A 20,658-nucleotide genomic window follows, 5' to 3' on the forward strand; every position below is an offset into this window, starting at 1 on the left:
CATTCCCACCAACAGTGTAGGAGGGTTCCCCTTTCTCTGCATCCCCGCCAATATCTGTCATTTCCTGACTTGTTAATTTTAGCCATTCTGACTGGTGTGAGATGATATCTCATTGAGGTTTTGATTTGGATTTCCCTGATGCCAAGTGATTGTGAGCACTTTTTCATGTGTCTGTTTAGAAGTACCAAAATTTCTATTTCTAAATTACACTTAAGGAAAAGCTTCTTAGGGCACCTGTGTGGCTCAGTCTGTTAAGCATCTGACTTTGGCTCAGGTCATGATCCCAGGGTCCTGGGAACTTAAAGGGAAAGTGTTTTAGATTTTATGTTGAAAGCAAAGTTTTGTTCCAGAGAAAGAAAGGCAAGAGCAGGAGACTAGAATGACAACCTTTTGGTCACACCTTAAAGAATGTGTTTAAGCATCTTCATGATCATTGCTCTCCCCATGAAATTTGAATACCACAGATATACTATACATCTGTTTATGTATGCATATCGGGGATTTCTTTATACCAAAAACAGTTTGTGGTTTTTCCAGTCCCCCAAGAACAAATCTCCCTGCTTGAGGGCAGTATCGTACCCATTGAGAATGCATAGTTGAGAAGCCATTATCCAGAAGGAAAATAGTTATAACTAAGAAGCTTAGGCACCAAAGACAAACTCCTTGCACAGTGTTGTTATGCTTGATTTGACCATACTGTCTTTCTTCACCCCTAACAACTATTCCTAGACTGCAGGAGCAGAATTCAGCCTACATAGTCTTCCTCTGCTTGCGGGGTCCCATTCTCCTGGCCCTGACAGTACTTAGCTTAACTGGCCCCTGAGCAAGAGATAATGTTGCTCAGCAAGTAGGGCCCCCGAGGGATGTTTGTGATTTCCTGTGGGACCATATGCAGGGTCAGATGCCCCCAGAAAGTAGTCAGGTATTAGTCCAGAGGTCTGCAGGCATAGTCTGTCCTTTCCACCTGGTGATGGATGAAGAAAGGGCCTGATATCAGGAAGCACATGACTGGTACAAAGGGAAAAGGAATACCAAGTTCCACCCTCCTCCAGGGAGTCAATGAGACATCACACTATACTGATCTGGAATCAATGTTGTCTACTTGCTTATTAATTCCAGTTACTGCCTTGGTAACTGGAAAGCAAACTGATGTTAAAGAGCCCCATAGACTATACTGTACTCCTAAAACTAATATAACACTGTATATTAACTAACTGGAATTAAAATGAAAACATTAAATAAATAAATAAATAAATAAATAAATAAATAAATAAGCGAGCCCCATAGATGAAAGCTAAGAGAAGAAAAACAGAGGAATTAGAAATCCAAGGCTGCAAAGAGCAACAGATAAGAAGCTGCCCACCAAAAGCAAATCTAGATGAAAAGAAGGTAAACAAGATAATGCCAGCTAGGGTTGTCCAAGGAAACAAGAAAGAGTTCTATAAATATAGCCAGAAAAAAAAATATTTGTCTTAGCTGATGAGATCACCACATATGGCTCATGATAGGAATCTTTTGTTGCTCTCTTAATTGAAGCTTGGAAGAGAACAGAAATGAGAGCAGAAATCAGACTACTGGCCCACACGGTCTGTGTTCCAATAAGCCATTCCATTTTTAATTAAATGCAGCTGAAGTCATTAAGACTTGATACCATCAATCTGGACTGTGGCCTGTATTTTCACTGACATGCTGGTCCCCACCTTTTCCACCCCCCCCCCACTCCCAGCTACAAACTGGCTAGCAGCTTACACACACTGAGCAAATCGAGTCAAAAACAGGAAAAGGCAGATGGCTATGAGTTGGACACAGGCCTACGGGAGGGGAAAGACTGAACAAACTCCTAGCCTCCACTTCCCAGGGACTTCTTTTTTCTCTGAAGGACACTCACTGTACAGGCAGGAGCAGGAGAAGAGCTGGAGTCCTCCACAAATATTCAGTCACTGCTACATGCCAAGTAGAGTTCTAGGCATTGGGAATACGGCAATGAACAAGACAAGTCTCTGCCTCAAAGAGCTTACATCTGGAGCTGGGAGTATGAGTGTGGGGAACAGTGGAGACAGACAGCATAAATAATGAATATACAAGATAATTTCACATACTGATAAGTGCTCCACAAACGGAGATAGAGAATGATTGGAGGGATTCAGGAGGTTAGGGCAGGCCTGTCTGGGCAGGTGCTGCAACCTGAAAGGTGAGGAGGCGGTCAGGCAACAAGGCAAAGTGTTCCAAGAAGAGGGAACATGAAGTGGAAAGCCACTGAGTCAGAAAAGAGCTTGGCATGTTCAGAGGACGTAAAGAAAGCTAGTGGGGCAGTACCATAGTGGGCCAAAGGGAGAAGAGGAAGGTGTCTGCAAAAGCAGGCAGGACCACTTACGTAGGGCCTTATAGGCCAGGGATTTGGGTTCTGGGGAATGTTTTAAAGGGAAGAGTGCTATGAGGCATATCTATTTTAGAAAGATCACTCAGGCTGCTATGTAGAGAATGGACCAGGCCAAAGGAGGCCAGGAATGGAGACAGGAAGACTAGGTAGGGACTTGGGTCCAAGGAAGAGAGAGGGTAGTGGTTTAGATCTGGGTGGAGGCAGCAGCGTATTTAGTTGTGGTCCACTGTGAAATGTATTTTGAAGGTAAAACAAATAAGAAGATTCCTTGTGAGATGTAAAAGAAAGCAAAGAGTTAAGGATGACTCCTGTGTTTTTGTCCTGAGCAACAGGGTAAAGGCTGGCTTCATTTAATGAGATGGGGAAGACCAGGAAATAAATGGGTTTGGAGTGGGAAGGAATCAAGTATTCTGTTTTAGACGTATTGACCTTGAGATGAATACCCTACATTCTCTCTTGGACACCAAGAGAACGTGGTGAACTTTATGCCTCAGTTTTCTCATCTTTATAATATAATAGTACCTACTACCTTCCTGGGTTGAGTGAAGATTAAGTGAATCAATATGTATAAAGCAGTTAGAATAGTTCCTGGCACAGAATAAGTAGCATGATATGTGCTTGATATTAATAATAAGGCAGTTTTTGCTTTTTAATTGCAAAGGGTGATGAGGAGGAGAGAGAGAAGAAAAATATTGAAAATTTGGGAGAGAAAGGGAAGCAGCACGGTGAAGACCTTATGGAGAAAAGGAATGATTCCCAGAGTCCAAGTAGAAGACTGACCTCAGTTAACAAGGACACTTCTGCTGCAGAAACAAGGAGGAGATTCTGCTTGCGTGGTACAAATGCAGTTGGACCAAAGGGGCGTATGGAGGGAGGAGATAGTTCTCCTCTGACCACACCAATTTTCTCTGTGAAATATGGGACAAGGTCTTTATCTAGTATGAAGGGCAGGGAAGGGGTGCTGGAGACATACAATGAGAGTTAGGAGTATGAAACTGTCTTCTCCAAAGTGGGAAGATGAGCTCACTAGGAAGGGAGAATCTGGCAGCTGGGAGAAACATTGGTATCTCAAACTTCCTCACACGGTACCAGGTTGGTTTTGCTGTTGTTACAGTTATTTATTCTTAGTTGAGTGGGTGTTTGCTAAGTAGGTGCTGTGTGTCTAGCACTGCACTGCATGCTTGGGGACTCAAGAGGGGAACAAAGTATGTGCAGTCTGGATAAAGAGAAAAGTTTTAGCGTAAATGAAATAATTTGAGGACAAATATAATTTAATTTGGAACCAATAGAGCATGCTACCAAATTCAGAGGAAATGGAATTTGTTGTGTGCTGGAACTATAAAGGATGGCCTCCCAGTGGAAGTAGAGTCTGAGCTCAGCTTTGAAAGACAGGTTGTAGGAACTCAACCATCTGCAAACCAGAGGCCACTATTACCTATAATTCCTGGACCTTTGTATCCATCTCTATCATGAATAGTGCCCCAAGACTGCTCTAATAAGGTAGAGCCAATTCTCCTGCTTTGTCTAATGAGGACCCATCCTGTGTCATCAGCAGAAACAAGAGCAGAAGAATTTAATAGGCTTCCGGGTGGGTTTTTTTTTTTTTTTTTTGAGGGCGGGGCAGGTAGTGTCTTCTGAAGCAAGAGAAGGTTTCTTCCATCTTAATTGGCTTTCCTCTTTCTGACATCATCATTTGCAGGGCACATGGGCAAATGTTAATTAGGAAAGATTCTGGCAGAAAGATAACCAGAAAGGTCATACTGAAATCCAGCCACATCTTTTCCCCTTGAAAATGGGGCCCACATTCTTGTTCCGTGCATAATAAAACAGTCTGTTTTATTATCAATAATTATCAGCCATATCCAACTCTGAGGCCAGACCTCCTCAGAGGCCCTTGGGACCTACCCCAGCAAAAGGGTCATAAGAGATTCTCCTGCCTCCCTTAAGCAGCAGGCTAAGAAGTAAATGGAAAGACTCATGGCTGAACCCCAAAGACGTGCTCCTCATAATGTTCCAGCCAGAAGGATCCAAGACTTGGTCTGTGCTGGCAAAGTCATTTTTTAAACTGGAATTGCTGGTAAGGCTGCTTCCCTAAAAGGCAACTCAAATCCTGTCTTCTCCTTGTCCTTCCCTAGAGCTATGGCTCTCTGCCATCGTGCTGCTCTAAGACTCTCTAAGGGCAAGGGTTCTTCTGGTCCATTCCCCCCATCTGAATCCTTTAACTCCCCACTCAGCTACCTGCAGCCCATCCAGGATAAAGATGAATGTTTGGAAAGCTTTTCTAATAATGCTCTATAAAGCAAAATGCGCCTGGTTGCATATGGTGCAACGCACAGCCCACACCTTCAGACCCTGGGATGGAACAAAGCCCTCCTGGAATCACTTCCTAGCAGGCTTAAGCCCAGTCCAGGCCACTTCAGAACTTCCTTATTTTTTTTTAAGAGAGAGAGAGAACACACAGGGAGAGTGAGAAGGAGAAGCAGACTCCCCACTGAGCAGAGAGCCCAATGCGGGGCTCGATCCCAGGACCCTGGGATCATGACCTGAGCCGAAGGCAGACAGTTAACCAACTGAGCCACCCAGGCGCCCCACTTCAGAACTTCTGAAGTTACTACTCCTTCACGTGCCTCTGTGGTATGATCTTGTCTCAGGATGTCAGATCATTTGGAAGTCAAACAAATTTGGTTATTTTCCCTGTCTCCTCCAAATGGTCGTGATCCACTCAATTAGAGAAGTTATCATAGACTAAAGAAAGATGGGTTCACAAAAGACCATGGATTTCATTTGCCCTGCCCTCTGCAAAGTAGATTTCTGAAGTAGGAGAGATGAAGGGAGATGCTGCCATTCCTGACGCCCCCTGAGACTTTCTTGGATTCTACATACTGGGAATAAGGACTGTGACCCAGACCTCATTTGTGACAAACACATCTCACCATCTTTCTCACTCCAGATGCTGCCTTCTTTGCCTTCTTTGCCTGAGCCCTCAAGGTGAATTTTTCTACAGGCCCATCTGACTTCCCAGGCTAAGGCGCGGTAGCAAGAAACAAGAGTGGCTTTGAAAATCCCTCATAAAAGTGAAGCAACGAAGCACTTGGAATATGAGGGAGGACAGGAAGGGGAATCCCTTAAAGGCAATATAATAAGACAGATAAAAATTGAAACGTTGATAAAGGACATGAGTAAGAGGAGTCAGGGTGAGATAATAGGGGTACAAAGAGCCTTATCTAATAATAACAGTGAGCTCCACTTCCTGATTGCCAAGCTCCGTAAATGGAGAAAGGCAAAAAGGGCTTCTGCTTGCCTTTGGAAGGAAGGAACTAATAATTCCTTTGGAGAAGGAACGGGTGCTAAGAGGGTCAAAAGAATTGCTCCAGGCACCACATGGTTCCCAAGGAGTAAGGGAATGTAAACCAGCAGAGAGAGCAAGTCACCATGGTGCTTGTCTGTTCTAGCTGTGCTTCCGGCTCCCTGTGTGGTCCTAGAGCTGTCATTTGCTTCCTGGATTCCTAAATGCACTGACACATGGTGGAGATTTGAGAGCCATATTTACTAAATATTCTCAGGTCCTGGAAAAAAGATTTTTCTTATTTATTTATTCTCAGTAGCTTATATATATTTCATGACACCTACACCTTCTCTTTAAAGAAATCAATACGAGATGTGATCTAGATAGGGTATGCACCAAGTACCAGAAGATGTGAGTTAAGACTGCCAGAGAACATAAGACATTATATATGTGCCAGTAGTCCATTTTTTTTAAATATTTTATTTATTTATTTGAGACAGAGAGAATGAGAGAGAGAGAGCACAGGAGAGGGGGGAGGGTCAGAGGGAGAAGCAGGCTCCCCGCCAAGCAGAGAGCCCGATGCGGGACTCAATCCAGGGACTCCAGGATCATGACCCGAGCCGAAAGCAGTCGCTTAACCAACTGAGCCACCCAGGCGCCCCATCAGTAGTCCATTTTTTAAAAGATTTTTTAAAATTTATTTATTTTAGAGAGAGTGTGTGCAAGCAAGCAGGGGAAGGGGCAGAGGGGGAGGGAGAGGAAGAGAGAAAGACTCCCAAGCAGAGCCCTGCTGAGCGCAGAGCCCTAAGTGGGGCTCGATCTCATGACCCTGAGATCATGACCTGAGCCAAAACCAAGAGTCAGTCGCCTAAGTGACTGAGCCACTTAGGCACCCCAGCCAACAGTCTATTTTTAAATCAATGTTCTTTGTTGGAAAGTATTGTAAGGGTTAATAAAGACATTATCAGAGAGACCTAGGATTCCTAAGCAAAGCATTGTTGTTTGTGGGGAGATCAGCAGAAAAACTAACCTTCTGAAGAAAGGTCTCCATTTTAACTTAATCATTTGGCCCTTCAAATTGATCCGTCTATAACTTTTTCCTTCTACAAATGATTTTCTGATTTGGGGTCACTTGGAAACTGTCCTAAATGCTACCTAGATAACACCTTAAGTTCAATTTGTGAAGGCAAGTTACCATCTTGAAGCAAAACGACAGTCTGTATAGGTTTTCAATGGTGTAATTCTGTATTCCTTCTAAGAAAGACTTACCAAATCAATAGCTTACAGATTTATAGCCTGTGAATGCCACATGAGCCTTAAGTTATCATGTAGCAGATAAGGACACCAAGTCACTTGCCCACCAGCACACAGCAAGGTGCAAGGCAAGATAAGATCTTCATTTCCATTCAGTCCCATAGCATTTCAGGTCTACGTGTAGATTCCATGATAACATTTAAGAGCTGAGTGATTGTAATCAAATTTGACACTATGGAAATGCACATAAAAATAATTTTGATATTGGTTCAACTTATGACATAGAAAGAAAATGAAAGCCAAAACAACTTGTCAATAGAAGCCTGACTTTTTATTGGGTGTCAATGATATTTGACAAGTAATAGAGTTTAGAAAATGGATGTCTTATGAGAAATTTCCCATATTAAAAATAACCCATTGAATGCTGCCAATATTTTCATACTTATCAACTGTCCTTCACGCTCATATCAGCAAGATGTGTGACATCTGTCCCTTTGTTTATGTTAGTAGTAGTTCTATAGTTTTTAAAAATATTTTATTAGTTACTTTTTAAACCCCATTTTATCCTAGAGAGAAAGGGTAGGTAGAAGTGAGTATTTTTCAAAAGTCAAGGAAAGTAAAAAGGTTTGGTTTAAGATTATTTAGGAAGTATGTTGTGGGTCTAGTAATAGTCTAACCAGTGTCTAGGTCTGAGGCCTGTGGTAGAACAAAGACTTTAGAAAAAGGTAGGGAGGGGCACCTGGGTGGCTCAGTTGTTAAGCATCTGCCTTTGGCTCAGGTCATGATCCCAGGGTCCTGGGATCGAGTACCGCATCGGGCTCTCTGCTCAGCAGAGAGCCTGCTTCTCCCTCTCCCATTCCCGGGCTTGTGTTCCCTCTCCCGCTGCTGTGTCTCTCTCTGTCAAATAAATAAAATCTTAAAAAAAAAAAAAAGAAGAAAGAGGTAGGGAGAGAGGGAGAAAAGTGAGTCTGGAGAAGTAAGGAAAGAGAAAAAGATAATGAGGGAAGAAGCCGGTTCTGCTTTCTCCTGAAGGACTCCCAGCAGAATCCATCAACCAAGAGCGGGACAAACTTTGCATAGAGAAATGGGAACATGACCAGTCAGAGATGTTTTAGCCTTGCACACATCTTAAGTCTAAGAGTTTGTTGAGCTGGCCCCCTGTTCAAGTCATACGGTCCTTCTTGAACTTCTGGGCTTTACCTTCAAGGGGTCCTCCACTCTCCTCTACCCCTAAGCCCCGAGCTCTCCAAGAATTCTGCAGGGCCTGGGAGAGAGCACTCAATCCTTCCAGGGAGAGAGAGAAGAGCACCTTGTTTCCTGAACCCTGGTGCTTCACTCTCAGGAGTTGGGAGGACAGGAGTGGGGGAGAGAGGTGAAGAGAAGGGTTAGGGAGTAGGTTTTCAGCTCCAAGCCAGAGAGCTGCTCTGGGGAGAAGAGTGATGGTAAACGGAATCTTGCTATTATTTTTCTGTGTTGCTGCTGGGGATGGGGGTTCCTGACAGCTGGCTTTGGCCCTGGCTTTGGCCTTTGTTTCCCTACTCTCTCCTCTTGGCACAGTCAGAGGCTTTCAGTGTTGTGCTTTCAGGATCACATGGTTAAATCTTTGCACAGCTGCCTGGGGGGAAAAAAAAGAGTGAGAGAGAGAGACTGAGACAGAGCACCCGTTCTATTCTTACCATGTATAAGGCTAAACAATTATTATTGGCATGACTAAAAGCCCATCAAAGCATTCTCTCCCTGACCCCTACCCCTAGTTACATAACAAACCACCTCTCACTCCACTTCTGGACTATTCACACCCAAATAATCCTCTGTCGTCCACACTCATGCTTCTATCCACATTCTCATCCACCCTCCCCTCTCACATCCACAATCCAGAGAGTGTGCATATATATATTATCACACCTACTGAAAGGGAAGTCAACATTTTAATTAACCCAATAACTTCTGCACCTGATGTTGGATAGTTTGATTTTTTTGGAAGGTGTCAGTGGCTCTGGCAATTTACACAGACACACACGCACACATACACACACACACACACAACTGGCCTTTTCCATACCACTTCAAAGTTTTATGATCTGTATCCTTAACCCTCTCTCTTCAGTATAAAATCCATCCTCTTAACTAACACTGCATCTTTCCCACCTGAAATGTTAACACAACTCTGGTTTTTAAAAAACCAATCCTCATGTCTCTCCAGGTCCCCACTAGTAAGTTTTACCCCTCAGTCCTTCCCACAAAACCCTGACTAGTGCTCTGTTTATTTCTACATGTTTATACCATCATTAATGGCCTTTATCAGTCCCTGCAAGCAGCAACAGCTAAAGCGGATAAGGTCCTTGGCATGCCCCACGTTGTTTCAGGCTACCTCAAATTGGTCTTTGCTAGCTTAACACCTTGAATGGCCAACAGGAAATGTGATCTTACAAAGTACAGTTATGAAGTAAGATGGTTCATTCTTTAAAAAACAAACAGACCTGGGGTGCCTGGGTGGCTACGTTGGGCTCAGGTCGTGATCCCGGGGTCCTGGGATCGAGCCCCACATCGGGCTCCCTGATCAGCGGGGAGCCTGCTTCTCCCTCTGTTCCTCTCCCCACTTGTGTGCGCTCTCTCTCTCTGTGTCTCTCTCTCAAATAAATAAAATCTTAAAAAAAAAAAAAAGACCAGTCTTCAATATCCAAATAAAATTTCACATAATATTGTGATCCACATCACTGGGATTGGTCTCTTACTTCTCAAGGTCATACTGGGACGTTCATTAAATGTGTAACTTTTGAAATGTTGTTTAAAAAGCAGTCTTGTTGGGGCACCTGGGTGGCTCAGTCGGTTGAGAGTCTGCCTTGGCTCAGGTCATGATCTCCAGGTCCTGGGATTGCCCCTCATCGGGCTTCCTGCTCAGCTAGGAGTTTCCTTCTCTCTCTCTTTCTCTCTCTCTCTCCCCTTCTCTACTCCTCCCCACTGCTCCTTCTCAATCTCTCTCCCTAAAATAAATAAATAATATCTTCTAAAAATAAAAATAAATAAAAAATAAAAAGCAGTCTTGTTATTTTGTAGGTCCAATTCTGCTATATCCAAGAACGTTTTGAAATATACAGAAGCATAAAGATAACTAACAAATATGTAATAAATGCTTCCAATTCTTATTCCTTGGTTTACTTGCTGGAATTATATCTTTTATCGCAGGGGGTGGCAAACTACAGCCTGAGGGCCAAATCCTGTTTTTGTGCAATCTGTGAGCTAAGGATGGCTTTCATATTTTTTTGATGGTTGAAAAAAAATTGAAAGAATATTTCATGACATGTGAAATTATACGAAATTCATATTTTCGTGTCCACAAAGTTTTATTTGAATATAGCTACATTTATTTGTTTATATATTTTCAAGGCTGCTTTTACACTACTACAATGGAGTTGAGTAGCTATGACAGAGACCATATAGCTCCCAAAGCCTAAAATATTTACTATCTGGCCTTTTACCAGAAAAGTTTGCTGATTCCTGCTCTACAGTATGGCTTTTCTATCCTCATATATCTTTGGGAAAGGATCTATATATTTAGGAATAGTTTGCTTTACTAGAAACAGAAGCCTGAAATAATAGTGGCTTACACAAGGTAGGCGTTCATTTTTCTCTCATGTAAAAGAAAATTGAAGATAGGCAGACTGAGCTGACATAGTGTCCTGGTGGTCATCAGCAACTACAGCTTTTTGTATCTTTCTGCTCTGCCATCTTACTACATGGCTTTCATCTTCAAGATTACCTCATAGTCACATAATGATTACTGGAACCCCAGTCATCACATCATGTTCCCAGGAGCAGAAAGTAAAAGTATGGTCAGGACAAAAGAACAGTCCTCCCAACTGAGTTAGTCCTCATTAAACAGCTTCACCAGAAGTACTACCCAAATATTCTTCTTCTTGGGGTGCCTGGGTGGCTCAGCCATTAAGCGTCTGCCTTCAGCTCGGGTCATGATCCCAGAGTCCTGGGATCGAGCCCCACATCAGGCTCCCTGTTCAGCGGGAAGCCTGCTTCTCCCTCTCCCACTCCTCCTGCTCGTGTTCCCTGTCTTGCATGTCTCTCTCTGTCAAATGAGTAAATAAAATCTTTAAACCAAAACCAAAACCAAAAACAAATATTCTTCTTTTTTAATCCAGATATTCTTCTTATACCTAACTGGGCAGCTCCATTTGCAAAGGAGGCTGAGAAATGTACTTTATAGCTGAGAACATTGCCACCCAAATAAAGTCAGGATTCAGTGACACACAAGAAGAGAGTGGGTAATGGTTAGGCAACCAATAATCTCTGTCCCAGAACAAATGGGCTCTCCATATCCTTTTCCTTTTTTTTTTTTTAAAGATTTTATTTATTTATTTGAGAGAGAGAGAATGAGAGAGAGAAAGCACATGAGAGGGGGGAGGGTCAGAGGGAGAAGCAGACTCCCTGCCGAGCAGGGAGCCCGATGCGGGACTCGATCCCGGACTCCAGGATCATGACCTGAGCCGAAGGCAGTCGCTTAACCAACTGAGCCACCCAGGCGCCCCTCCTTTTTTTTTTTAAGATTTTATTTATTTATTTGACACAGAGGGTGAGCACAAGCTGGGGGAGCGGCAGACAGAGGGAGAGGGAGCATGCCCAAAGTCATTCAAATAAGTAGCAGAGACTCAAGTCCAAGTCTCGTACCCCAAATCCAGTTGTTTTTTTCCACCATATCAAAACTGTGCCCAGTTTGATGCCACAGATGCCCAGACCATTCCCTGCCAACAATACACGTTATTGCGGTGTCTGGGTGGCTCAGTTGGTTAAGTGTCTGCCTTTGGCTCAGGTCGTGATCCTGCGGTCCTGGGATCAAGCCCCACCTCGAGGTCCTGGGATCAAGCCCTTCGTCGGGCTCCCTGCTCACCTGGGAGCCTGCTTCTCCCTCTTCCTCTGCCCCTTCCCCTACTTGTGCTCTCTCTCTCGCTCGCTCACTCTCTCTCTCAAATGAATAAATACAATCTTAAAAAAAAAAACACCATTATCTCGAGTCCCTGCTCTCAACCAATTTCTTTCTCTTCCATGTCCTCCTCTCCTCCCTACTAACTTGGCATCTTTGAGGCCCGAAGGATTTCTTGCCTAGATAGTCATAGCACCTCTTTTCTGGTTGTCTTGCCTCTAATACTCTTTTTGTTTTATTAAGTTTTGTGTGCAGGCCATTTTTTTCTCTACTGTCTTTGTACCAATAATTATATTTAAGTAATTAATGAACAGTGACTTAACTTTATTCAACAGTATGTATTAATGCTCCAAAAACCAGGTACAAAAAAATAATAAAACTATTAACAAGGATGACAACCAAATGTGTAGCACGACCATCATCCTCTGCCACTTTCCTTAACTCATGACTAGGTTTACTTTAAAAAACACAGACTTTTTTTTAGGTGTTATTTAAGTAATCTCTATACCCTACATGGGACTTGAACTCTTGACCCTGAAATCAAGAGTTGCATGCCCTTCTGACTAAGCCAGCCAGGTGCCCCTAAAAGACACAGACTTTTATTGAAAATTCATGAAGCCTCTTAACTGACCATGATAGTTAATTATAAATTCACTTTTTTCCAGCTTTATTGAGGCATAATAATTGGCATATAACATTGTATAAGTTTAAGGTGTTCAATGTGTTGATTTGATATAATTATATATTGCAAAATGATTACCACCATACCATTAGCTAATACCTCCATCACATCACATAATTACTATTTTGTGTATGTGTGTGTGTGTGTGTATGAGAACATTTAAGACCTACTCTCTTAGCAACTTTAAAGTATATAACACAGTATTATTAGCTGTAATCATCATGCTATACAGTAGATCTCCAGAACTTATTCATCTTACAATTGGACCAACATGCCCCCATTTTCCCCACCCCGAGCCCCTGGCAGCTGCCAGTCTAGTCTGTTTCTATGGGTTCAGCTTATTTAGATTCCACATGTAAGTGATATCATGCAGTATTTGTCTTTCTCTGTCTGAAGTATTTCACATAGCATAATGACTTCAAGGTCCATTCATGTTGTTGCAAATGGAAGAATTTCCTTCTTTTTCATAGCTGAATAATATTCCGTGTGTGTGTGTGTGCGCGCGCACACACACGCATGCGCCACATCTTCTTTTTCCATTCATCCATTGACAGACACTTAGGCTGTTTCCATATCTTGACTACGGTGACTAAATGCTGCAGTGAACATGGAGGTGCAAATATCTCTTTGAGATGATGTTTCCATTTCCTTTGGATATTTACCCAGACGTGGAATTTCTAGATCATATCATAGCTCCATTTTTACTTTTAAACTCTGGTTTACATAGTGACTGTACCAATTTACAATCCCACCGACAATGCATAAGCATTCTCTTTTCTCTACACCTCACCAAACACTTGTTATCTCTTGACTTTTTGATGATAGGTATTCTAACAAATATAAGGTGATATCTCATTGTGTCTTAGATTTGCATTTCCCTGATTATTAGGAATGTTAAGCACCTTTTCAGGTACCTGATGGCCATTTGTATGCCTTCTTTGGAAAAATATCTACTTAGTCTATTCAGTTCCTCTGTCTATTTTTTTAAGGTTTTATCTTTCATATATTTACACTAGTTCAAAATGATATTCACAGCATCTTCTAAATTTTGGCCAAGATCCTCTGCTTATTTTTTAATCAGGTTGCTTGGGGTTTATTTTGGTTTTGGTTTTTATTTTTTTATTTATTTTGTTTTGTTGTTTTGTTGAATTTTTTTTTATATTGAGTTGTAAGAGTTTTTTTTTAGTAAAAATTTTATTTATTTATTTGTCAGAGAGAGAGAGATTGAACACAAGCAAGGGGAGCAGCAGGCAGAGGCAGAGGGAGAAGTAGGCTCCCCACTAAGCAAGGAGCCTGATGTGGAACTCGATCCCAGAACCCTGGGAACATGACCCAAAGGCAGATGCTTAACCGACTGAGCCACCCAGGCATCCCGAGTTGTAAGAGTTTCATATACATTTTGGATATTAACTCCTTATCAGATATATGAGCTGCAAATATTTTCTCCCATCTGTTAGATTGCCTTTTCATTTTGTTGATGGTTTTCTTTGCTGTAAAGAAGCTTTTTAGTTTGATGTAGTCCCGCTTGTTTATTTTTGCTTTTGTTGCCTTTGCCTTTGCTGTCAAATCCAAAAAATCTTTGCCATGACCAATGTTAAGGATTTACCCCCTATTTTTTCTTCTAGGGGTTTCATAGTTTCAGGATTTGTATCTCAGTCTTTAATCCATTTTGAGGTGATTTTTGTGTATGATGTAAGATAGTCTGGTTTCATTCTTTTGCATGTGTATATCCAGTTATCCTAACACCATTTATTGAAGAGATTATCCTTCCCCCACTGTATATTCTTGGCTTCTTTGTCATAAATTAATGGACCGTGTATGTGTGGGTTTATGTCTGGGCTTTCTATTCTGTTCCACTCACCTATGTATCCGGGGTTTTTTTCTGCCAATACTATACTGTTTTGATTACTGTATCTTTGTAATATAGTTTGAAATTAGGAACTGTGATGACTCCAGCTTTGCTCTTCTTTCTCAAGATAGCTTTATCTATTCAGGGTTTTTGTAGTTCAATATCACTTTTAGGATTGTTTTTTTCTATTTCTGTGAAAAATGCCATTGAAATTTTGATAAGAATTACATTGAACCTGTAGATTATCTTGGGTAGTATGGATATTTTAACAATATTAATTCTTCCACTTTCAATGGAATATCTTTTCCCATCCTTTGCTTTCAGTCTGTGTGTGTCCTTAACATCCGAAGTGAGGTTCATGTAGGCAGCATATAGTTGGGTCTTTTTATTTATCCATTCAGCTACACTGTATCTTTGGATTGGATAATTTAGTCCATTTATATTTACAGCAATTATTGATAGATATGGACTTACCTTTGACATTTGTTAATTGAATTCTGGTTGTTTTCTAATTCCTTTTTTCCTTTCTTCCTCTAGTGCTCTCTTCCTTTGTGATTTGATGATTTTCTCTGGTAGTATGCTTTGACTCCTTTTTCTTTCTCTTTTGTGTATCTACTATAGGTTTTTGCTTTGTGGTTACTATGTTTTATATAAAACATTTTATATTTATAACAGTCTATTTTAAGCTGATAACAACTTAACTTTGCATACAAAAGCTCTATATTCTTACGCCACCCTCAACCATTTTGTTTTTGATGTCACAATTCTTTTTTATATTGTGTATCCATTAATAAATTATTACAGTTATAGTTATTTTAATACATTTGTCTTTAACTTTTTAAAAGATTTTATTTATTTATTTGAGAGAGAGAAAGCACAAGCAGGGGGAGCAGCAGAGGGAGAGGGAGGATCAGACTCCCCGCTGAGCAGGGAGCCTGATGCGGGGCTCGATTCCAGGACCCTGGGATCATGAATTGAGCCAAAGTCAGTCACTTAACCATCTGAGCCACACAGGTGCCCCTTGTCTTTAACCCTTATACTAGAATTATAAGTGATTTCCCCACCACCATTACAACATTAGAGTATTCTAAACTTAACTATATATTTACCTTAACCAGTGAGTTTTATACTTTCATATTATCTCATGTTACTAATTAGCATTTTTCCTTTCAACCTGAAGAACTTCCTTTAACATTTCTTGCAAGGGCAGTCTACTGGAGATGAACTCTGTCAGCTTTTCCTTGTCTGGAAAAGTCTTTGTCTCTCCTTCAGTTCTGAAAGACAACTTTGCCAGGTGGAGTATTCCTGGTTGGCAGTTTTTTTTTTTTCTTTCAGTACTTTGAATCTATCATCCCACTCCTTTTTTTTTTTAAGATCTCTACACCTAATGTGGGGCTCAAACTCACAACCCCAAGATCAAGAGTTGGATGCTCCAATGACTGAGCCAGCCAGGCACCCCTCCTCCCACTCACTTCTGGCTTGCAAAGTTTTTGCTGAAAAATATGCTGATAATCTTATGGAAGTTCCCTTGTACATAATCAGTTGTTTTTCTCTTGCAGCTTTTAAAATTCTGTCATCTTTAACTTTTGACAATTTAATTATAATGTGTCTCAGTGTGGGTCTCTTTGGATTCATTTTTCTGGGAACTCTCTGGACTTCCTGTATCTGGATATCTATTTCTTTCCCCAGGTTAGGGAAGTTTGCAGCCACTGTTCATTTGAATAAGCTTTCTGCCCCTTTAATCTCTCTTTTTGTTCTGGGACCCCTACACATTCACTTTATGGTATCCTTTAAGTCCTTTAAGCTATTTTCACTCTTTTTGCTTTTTGCTCCTCTAATTGGATGAATTCCAATGCCTTGTCTTCTAGTTTAGACTGATGCTCAAACTCTCTATTAAATTTTCTGTTCAGTTATATTCCTCAGCTTAATGATTTCTGTTTGGTACATTTTTATATTTTCTATCTTTTTGTTGAAATTCTCACTTTGTTCATGTGTTGTCTTGACCTCAGTGAGCATCTTTATGACTGTTATTTTGAACTCTCTATCAGGTAAGTCATTTATCTGTTTCATTAGATGTGTTTCTAGAGTTTCATCTTGTTCTTTTGCTTGGAACATATTTCTCTGTTTCTTAATTTTCTTTGACTCTCTGTGTTGATTTCTGTGTGTTAAATAAAACAGCAACCTCTCCCAGTTTTGAAAGAATAGCCTTGTGTGGGGGATGAACCTCACCAATTAGCCTGGCCAGTGTTCCTTGTTGTCTCTCGAATCTTTGTGATTGTCCAAGCTACCTTCTTTGCTCTTAATGGCTCCCAATAGTTGAAGGTATGCCAAGACCCATAAGTGTCCCAAAGGGAATGATCACAGTCAATACCTAGATACAGGCTGTTTGGAAGCCATTCAGGTAGCTGCCGGGAAGTGTGTAGTTAGGTCCCTTCCAGGGAGAAACTGGAAAGTGGACATTTTTGTATGTTGCCTCTCTGCTGGGCCCTGGGTGTATAACCATGGGTGAGAGTGTGGTCCTGAGCCTATTAAGAATTTCTTTGTTTTTAAATAGTACCATGGGACTCCTGAATGCATGCCCCATTGGCTAGCAGAGTCAGGTGATCTGGGGGCCCATTACTCAGGTGGCAGCCACAAAAGCTGGGCGTAAGACATGCATACAAGCTCCTTCCAGGGAGATACTGATAACTTGAAGCAGGCTAGAGGGAGAGGACAGAGGAGATGTCTGCAGGCTTTCCCCGGTCTCTGGAAAGGATTGCAGTTAGCCCCTAGCTGTGTGCTAAATTAGAAACCTGACCCTCAGGCAGCAGCTTTTAAGGTATGCAAATAGACCCCTTTTAGGGAAAAACTGAGAGGTGGGCATTTCTGCCTTCTCCCTCTGCACTGAATCCTGGGAGGATAGCCAGTTAAGAACTGCTTCTTTGTTTGCTACTGTCCTGTGGGACTCCTGAATGGAAGTCCCATTTGTTATCAGAGCCAGGTGATCTGTGGATCCATCTCTCAGGTGGTACCCATAAAAGTAGGGTGCAGACACGTATACAAGCTTCATTCAGGGAGATATGGTGATTTGGGACAAGCAGGAGGTAGAAGGCAGGGGATGTGTCTACCAGCTTCCCTGGTCTTTGGAGATGACTGTATTCAGCCCCTAGATGCCTGCTAAATTAGAAGTTTTGACCCAAAGGCAACAATTTTTTTTTACCTTTTTTTTTTTTTAAGTAGGCTCCATGCCCAATGTGGGACTTAAACTCATAACCCTGAGATCAAGAGTCTCATGCTCTACCTTAAAGAAAGAATGTAGATGGACCCTGTTCAGGGAAAGGCTGGGAGATTAGCAGGTTTTTCTGGCTCCCCTGCACTGAATCCTAAGGTGATAGCAAGAGAGAGTGCCCAGGTCTATTAATAACTGCTTCTTTCTTTCACTGTAGTCTTGTAGGTCTCATGAACTCAAGCCCCATTGGCTTTCAGAGGTAGATATTTTGGGGGCCTATCTACTGTTTGAAAATCTTAAAACACTTCACTCCTTGAGGAGAAGCTTAGAATTAGGGGTTCCTTCCCAATTGTATGGCATTGTGCTGGTGGTGGGATTTATGGTAAGAGTGTATCTCAGCCTTTCCTATCTGTTCTGATATGGATATTTTCTTGTTCGCCTGATGTATAGAAATTACTCAGCCAGTTCTGGATTACTGTCAGAGGGAACTGCTTTGTGCGTAGCTCTTCATTTGGTGTGTCCAGGGGAGGAGGGGATTCAGGAACCTCCTATATCACCATCTTTAAAGACCACTCCTAAGCAAGCCTAAATTCATTCTTAATAAGTAATAAAAAGTACAAAAGTGTATCCACTGAAAAATAAGTCTCCTTTTCATCTCTGTCTCCAGCCATCCAGCTCTCTTACCCAAGACAACTCTTGCTTCTTGAATATACTTACATAGGTAATCTATGCATTTCCCAGTACATGTACATACATACATGCATATATATGTCTGTATAATATTTTATTAGCATAAATGGTATATATATATATATATACACTATATATAGTATATTATATACACCATTCTGCATCATACTTCTCTCATTTAACAGTATATCCTAAGGTTCATTCCACCTGTAGCTAGGTCTGTTTAAAACTCAGACCTTAACCATGTTACTACGCTACTTGAAATTTTTTAATGGGTCCACATTATCCCACAGAATGAAATTTATGCTCAAAGGTCCTCTCTAACCTGGCTCTTCCTAGTACTTCAATATTCTCTCCCACCATTCCACTGATTCCTTATGTTCTAGTAGTCAAATTGCTTGTAGTCTGCCCTCATACTCACTGTGTTATTTCACAAGTCAGAGCCTTTGCCATGCCCTTCCCACCTTTCTTCACCTTAATTATATTTACTTACCCTTCAAGACAACTCAGATGTTTCTCGCCCAGGAGGCTTTCCCTTTATGCCCAGCCTGGTCCAAGGATCCCTGCATACTTATATCATAGCCATAATGATATTAGATTAAAAGTATCTGTTTATGTGTACATTTTCATCACTTAACTGCCTCAAAGCAAGGATTACCATTTTTGGTTCATTTTTGTTTCCCCAGAGCCTAGCATCATGTCTAGCATATAGTGGAAGCTAAATAGGTACTTATTGACAAGGAATGATTTGAACTATTTAACTTCCTCTCTGCTAAGGTTAGAATCCTTTTTTAAGGCTGAGAATCAAGTGAAACGCACATATTTCTAGAAATAGTGAGTTGTGATTCACAGTTTGGGATGATAAGGAAACTTTCTTGAAAAGTTGATGTGAACATGTTGAAGGTGAGAGACAAATCCTGCATTGAAAATGGCTAATGGGCAGGAAATGAAGAAACCTAAGAAGCGTCAATGAAAGGAGAGAAGGGGGTTAAGGGGAAGTGCAGCAGGCAGAGGTATTAGGACCTAAATTGGACATGCTGGGATGAGGTAGCAAGAGGAGCTTTATAGTAGTAGCTTCTAGTGCAGGGTCTTTGTTCACTAATAGGCAGCCTGTGTATCAATAGAGAAGGACCCTGCACACTGCAAACTCCATAGTCCCAAAATGACCTTTCACTCCCTGATGAAGGAGTATTTCAATGGTATGGGGGTGGGGGAGATGAATTCTCATGGTATGAGTAAAGACGATGGGTTTGAACTAATTATCTACAACTGTTGATGTGGCTTGAAGTGGTGGAGTTGGAGCCAACAGCCAAGAAAGAATTCTTGAGATGTCTTTGGTGCAAAAAGGTAGTTTTGTTAAACTGTAGGGACAGGACACATGGGCAGAAAGAGCTGCACTGGGGTTGTGAGGAGTGACTGATATGTAAGATTTTCTATCCTATGGAGGGGAGGGTGATGTTAGGGCTCCAGGAAATTGAGTCTATAGGTTTCTTTTTTTTCTTTTTTTTTTTTTTTAAAGATTTTATTTATTTTTTAGAGAGCGAGCGAGAGAGAAACAGCATGAGAGGGGAGAGGGTCAGAGAGAGAAGCAGGCTCCCCGCTGAGCCAGGAGCCCGATGCGGGACTCGATCCCAGGACCCTGGGATCATGACCTGAGCCGAAGGCAGACGCTTAACCATCTGAGCCACCCAGGCGCCCCCTGAGTCTATAGGTTTCTGGAGATTGCTTTTTCTTGTAAATCATTAGGACAGTTGCAAACTGATGGAGACTCATGTCCTGAATGACTATGATCTCTATCAGTTAACCACTTGTTTTTCCCTCTCCTTTGTTCTTGGGCAGCCAGGAGTGCCTGAGGAATGTCACACACATCCCACCTGGGGGTGGTCCAGGGTGTTAACTTGTGCTTTGCCCTCAGCTTGCCTTTTGCTCCCTCATCACTGTGATTAGTGCTTCTCCTAAGGGATGCAGGTATCACAAGCACTAATGGCAGGGGAACCTTCTCAAAGAGGTCAGGGAAGGCTTCCTTGAGAAGTCTCAGCTGAGATCTGGAGGTTGACTAGGAGTTAGCTAGACAAAGGGTGGTGTGAGTGAAGGAGGAGGGAAATCTGTTTGATGCAGAGGGAAAACAACATGTGTGGAAGACTAAGTAAGGAAGATGTGAGGCTTATTGAAGAAAATAAATAGAGGGGCGCCTGGGTGGCTCAGTTGGTTGGGCGACTGCCTTCGGCTCAGGTCATGATCCTGGAGTCCCGGGATCGAGTCCCATGTCAGGCTCCCTGCTCGGCAGGGAGTCTGCTTCTCCCTCTGACCCCCCTCTCATGCTCTCTCTCTCTTTCTCTCTCATTCTCTCTCTCAAATAAATAAATAAAATCTAAA

Source organism: Leptonychotes weddellii, chromosome 5 (genome assembly GCF_054177405.1).
Source record: "Leptonychotes weddellii isolate Sample4059 chromosome 5, ASM5417740v2, whole genome shotgun sequence".
NCBI classification, from domain to species: Eukaryota; Metazoa; Chordata; class Mammalia; order Carnivora; family Phocidae; genus Leptonychotes; species Leptonychotes weddellii.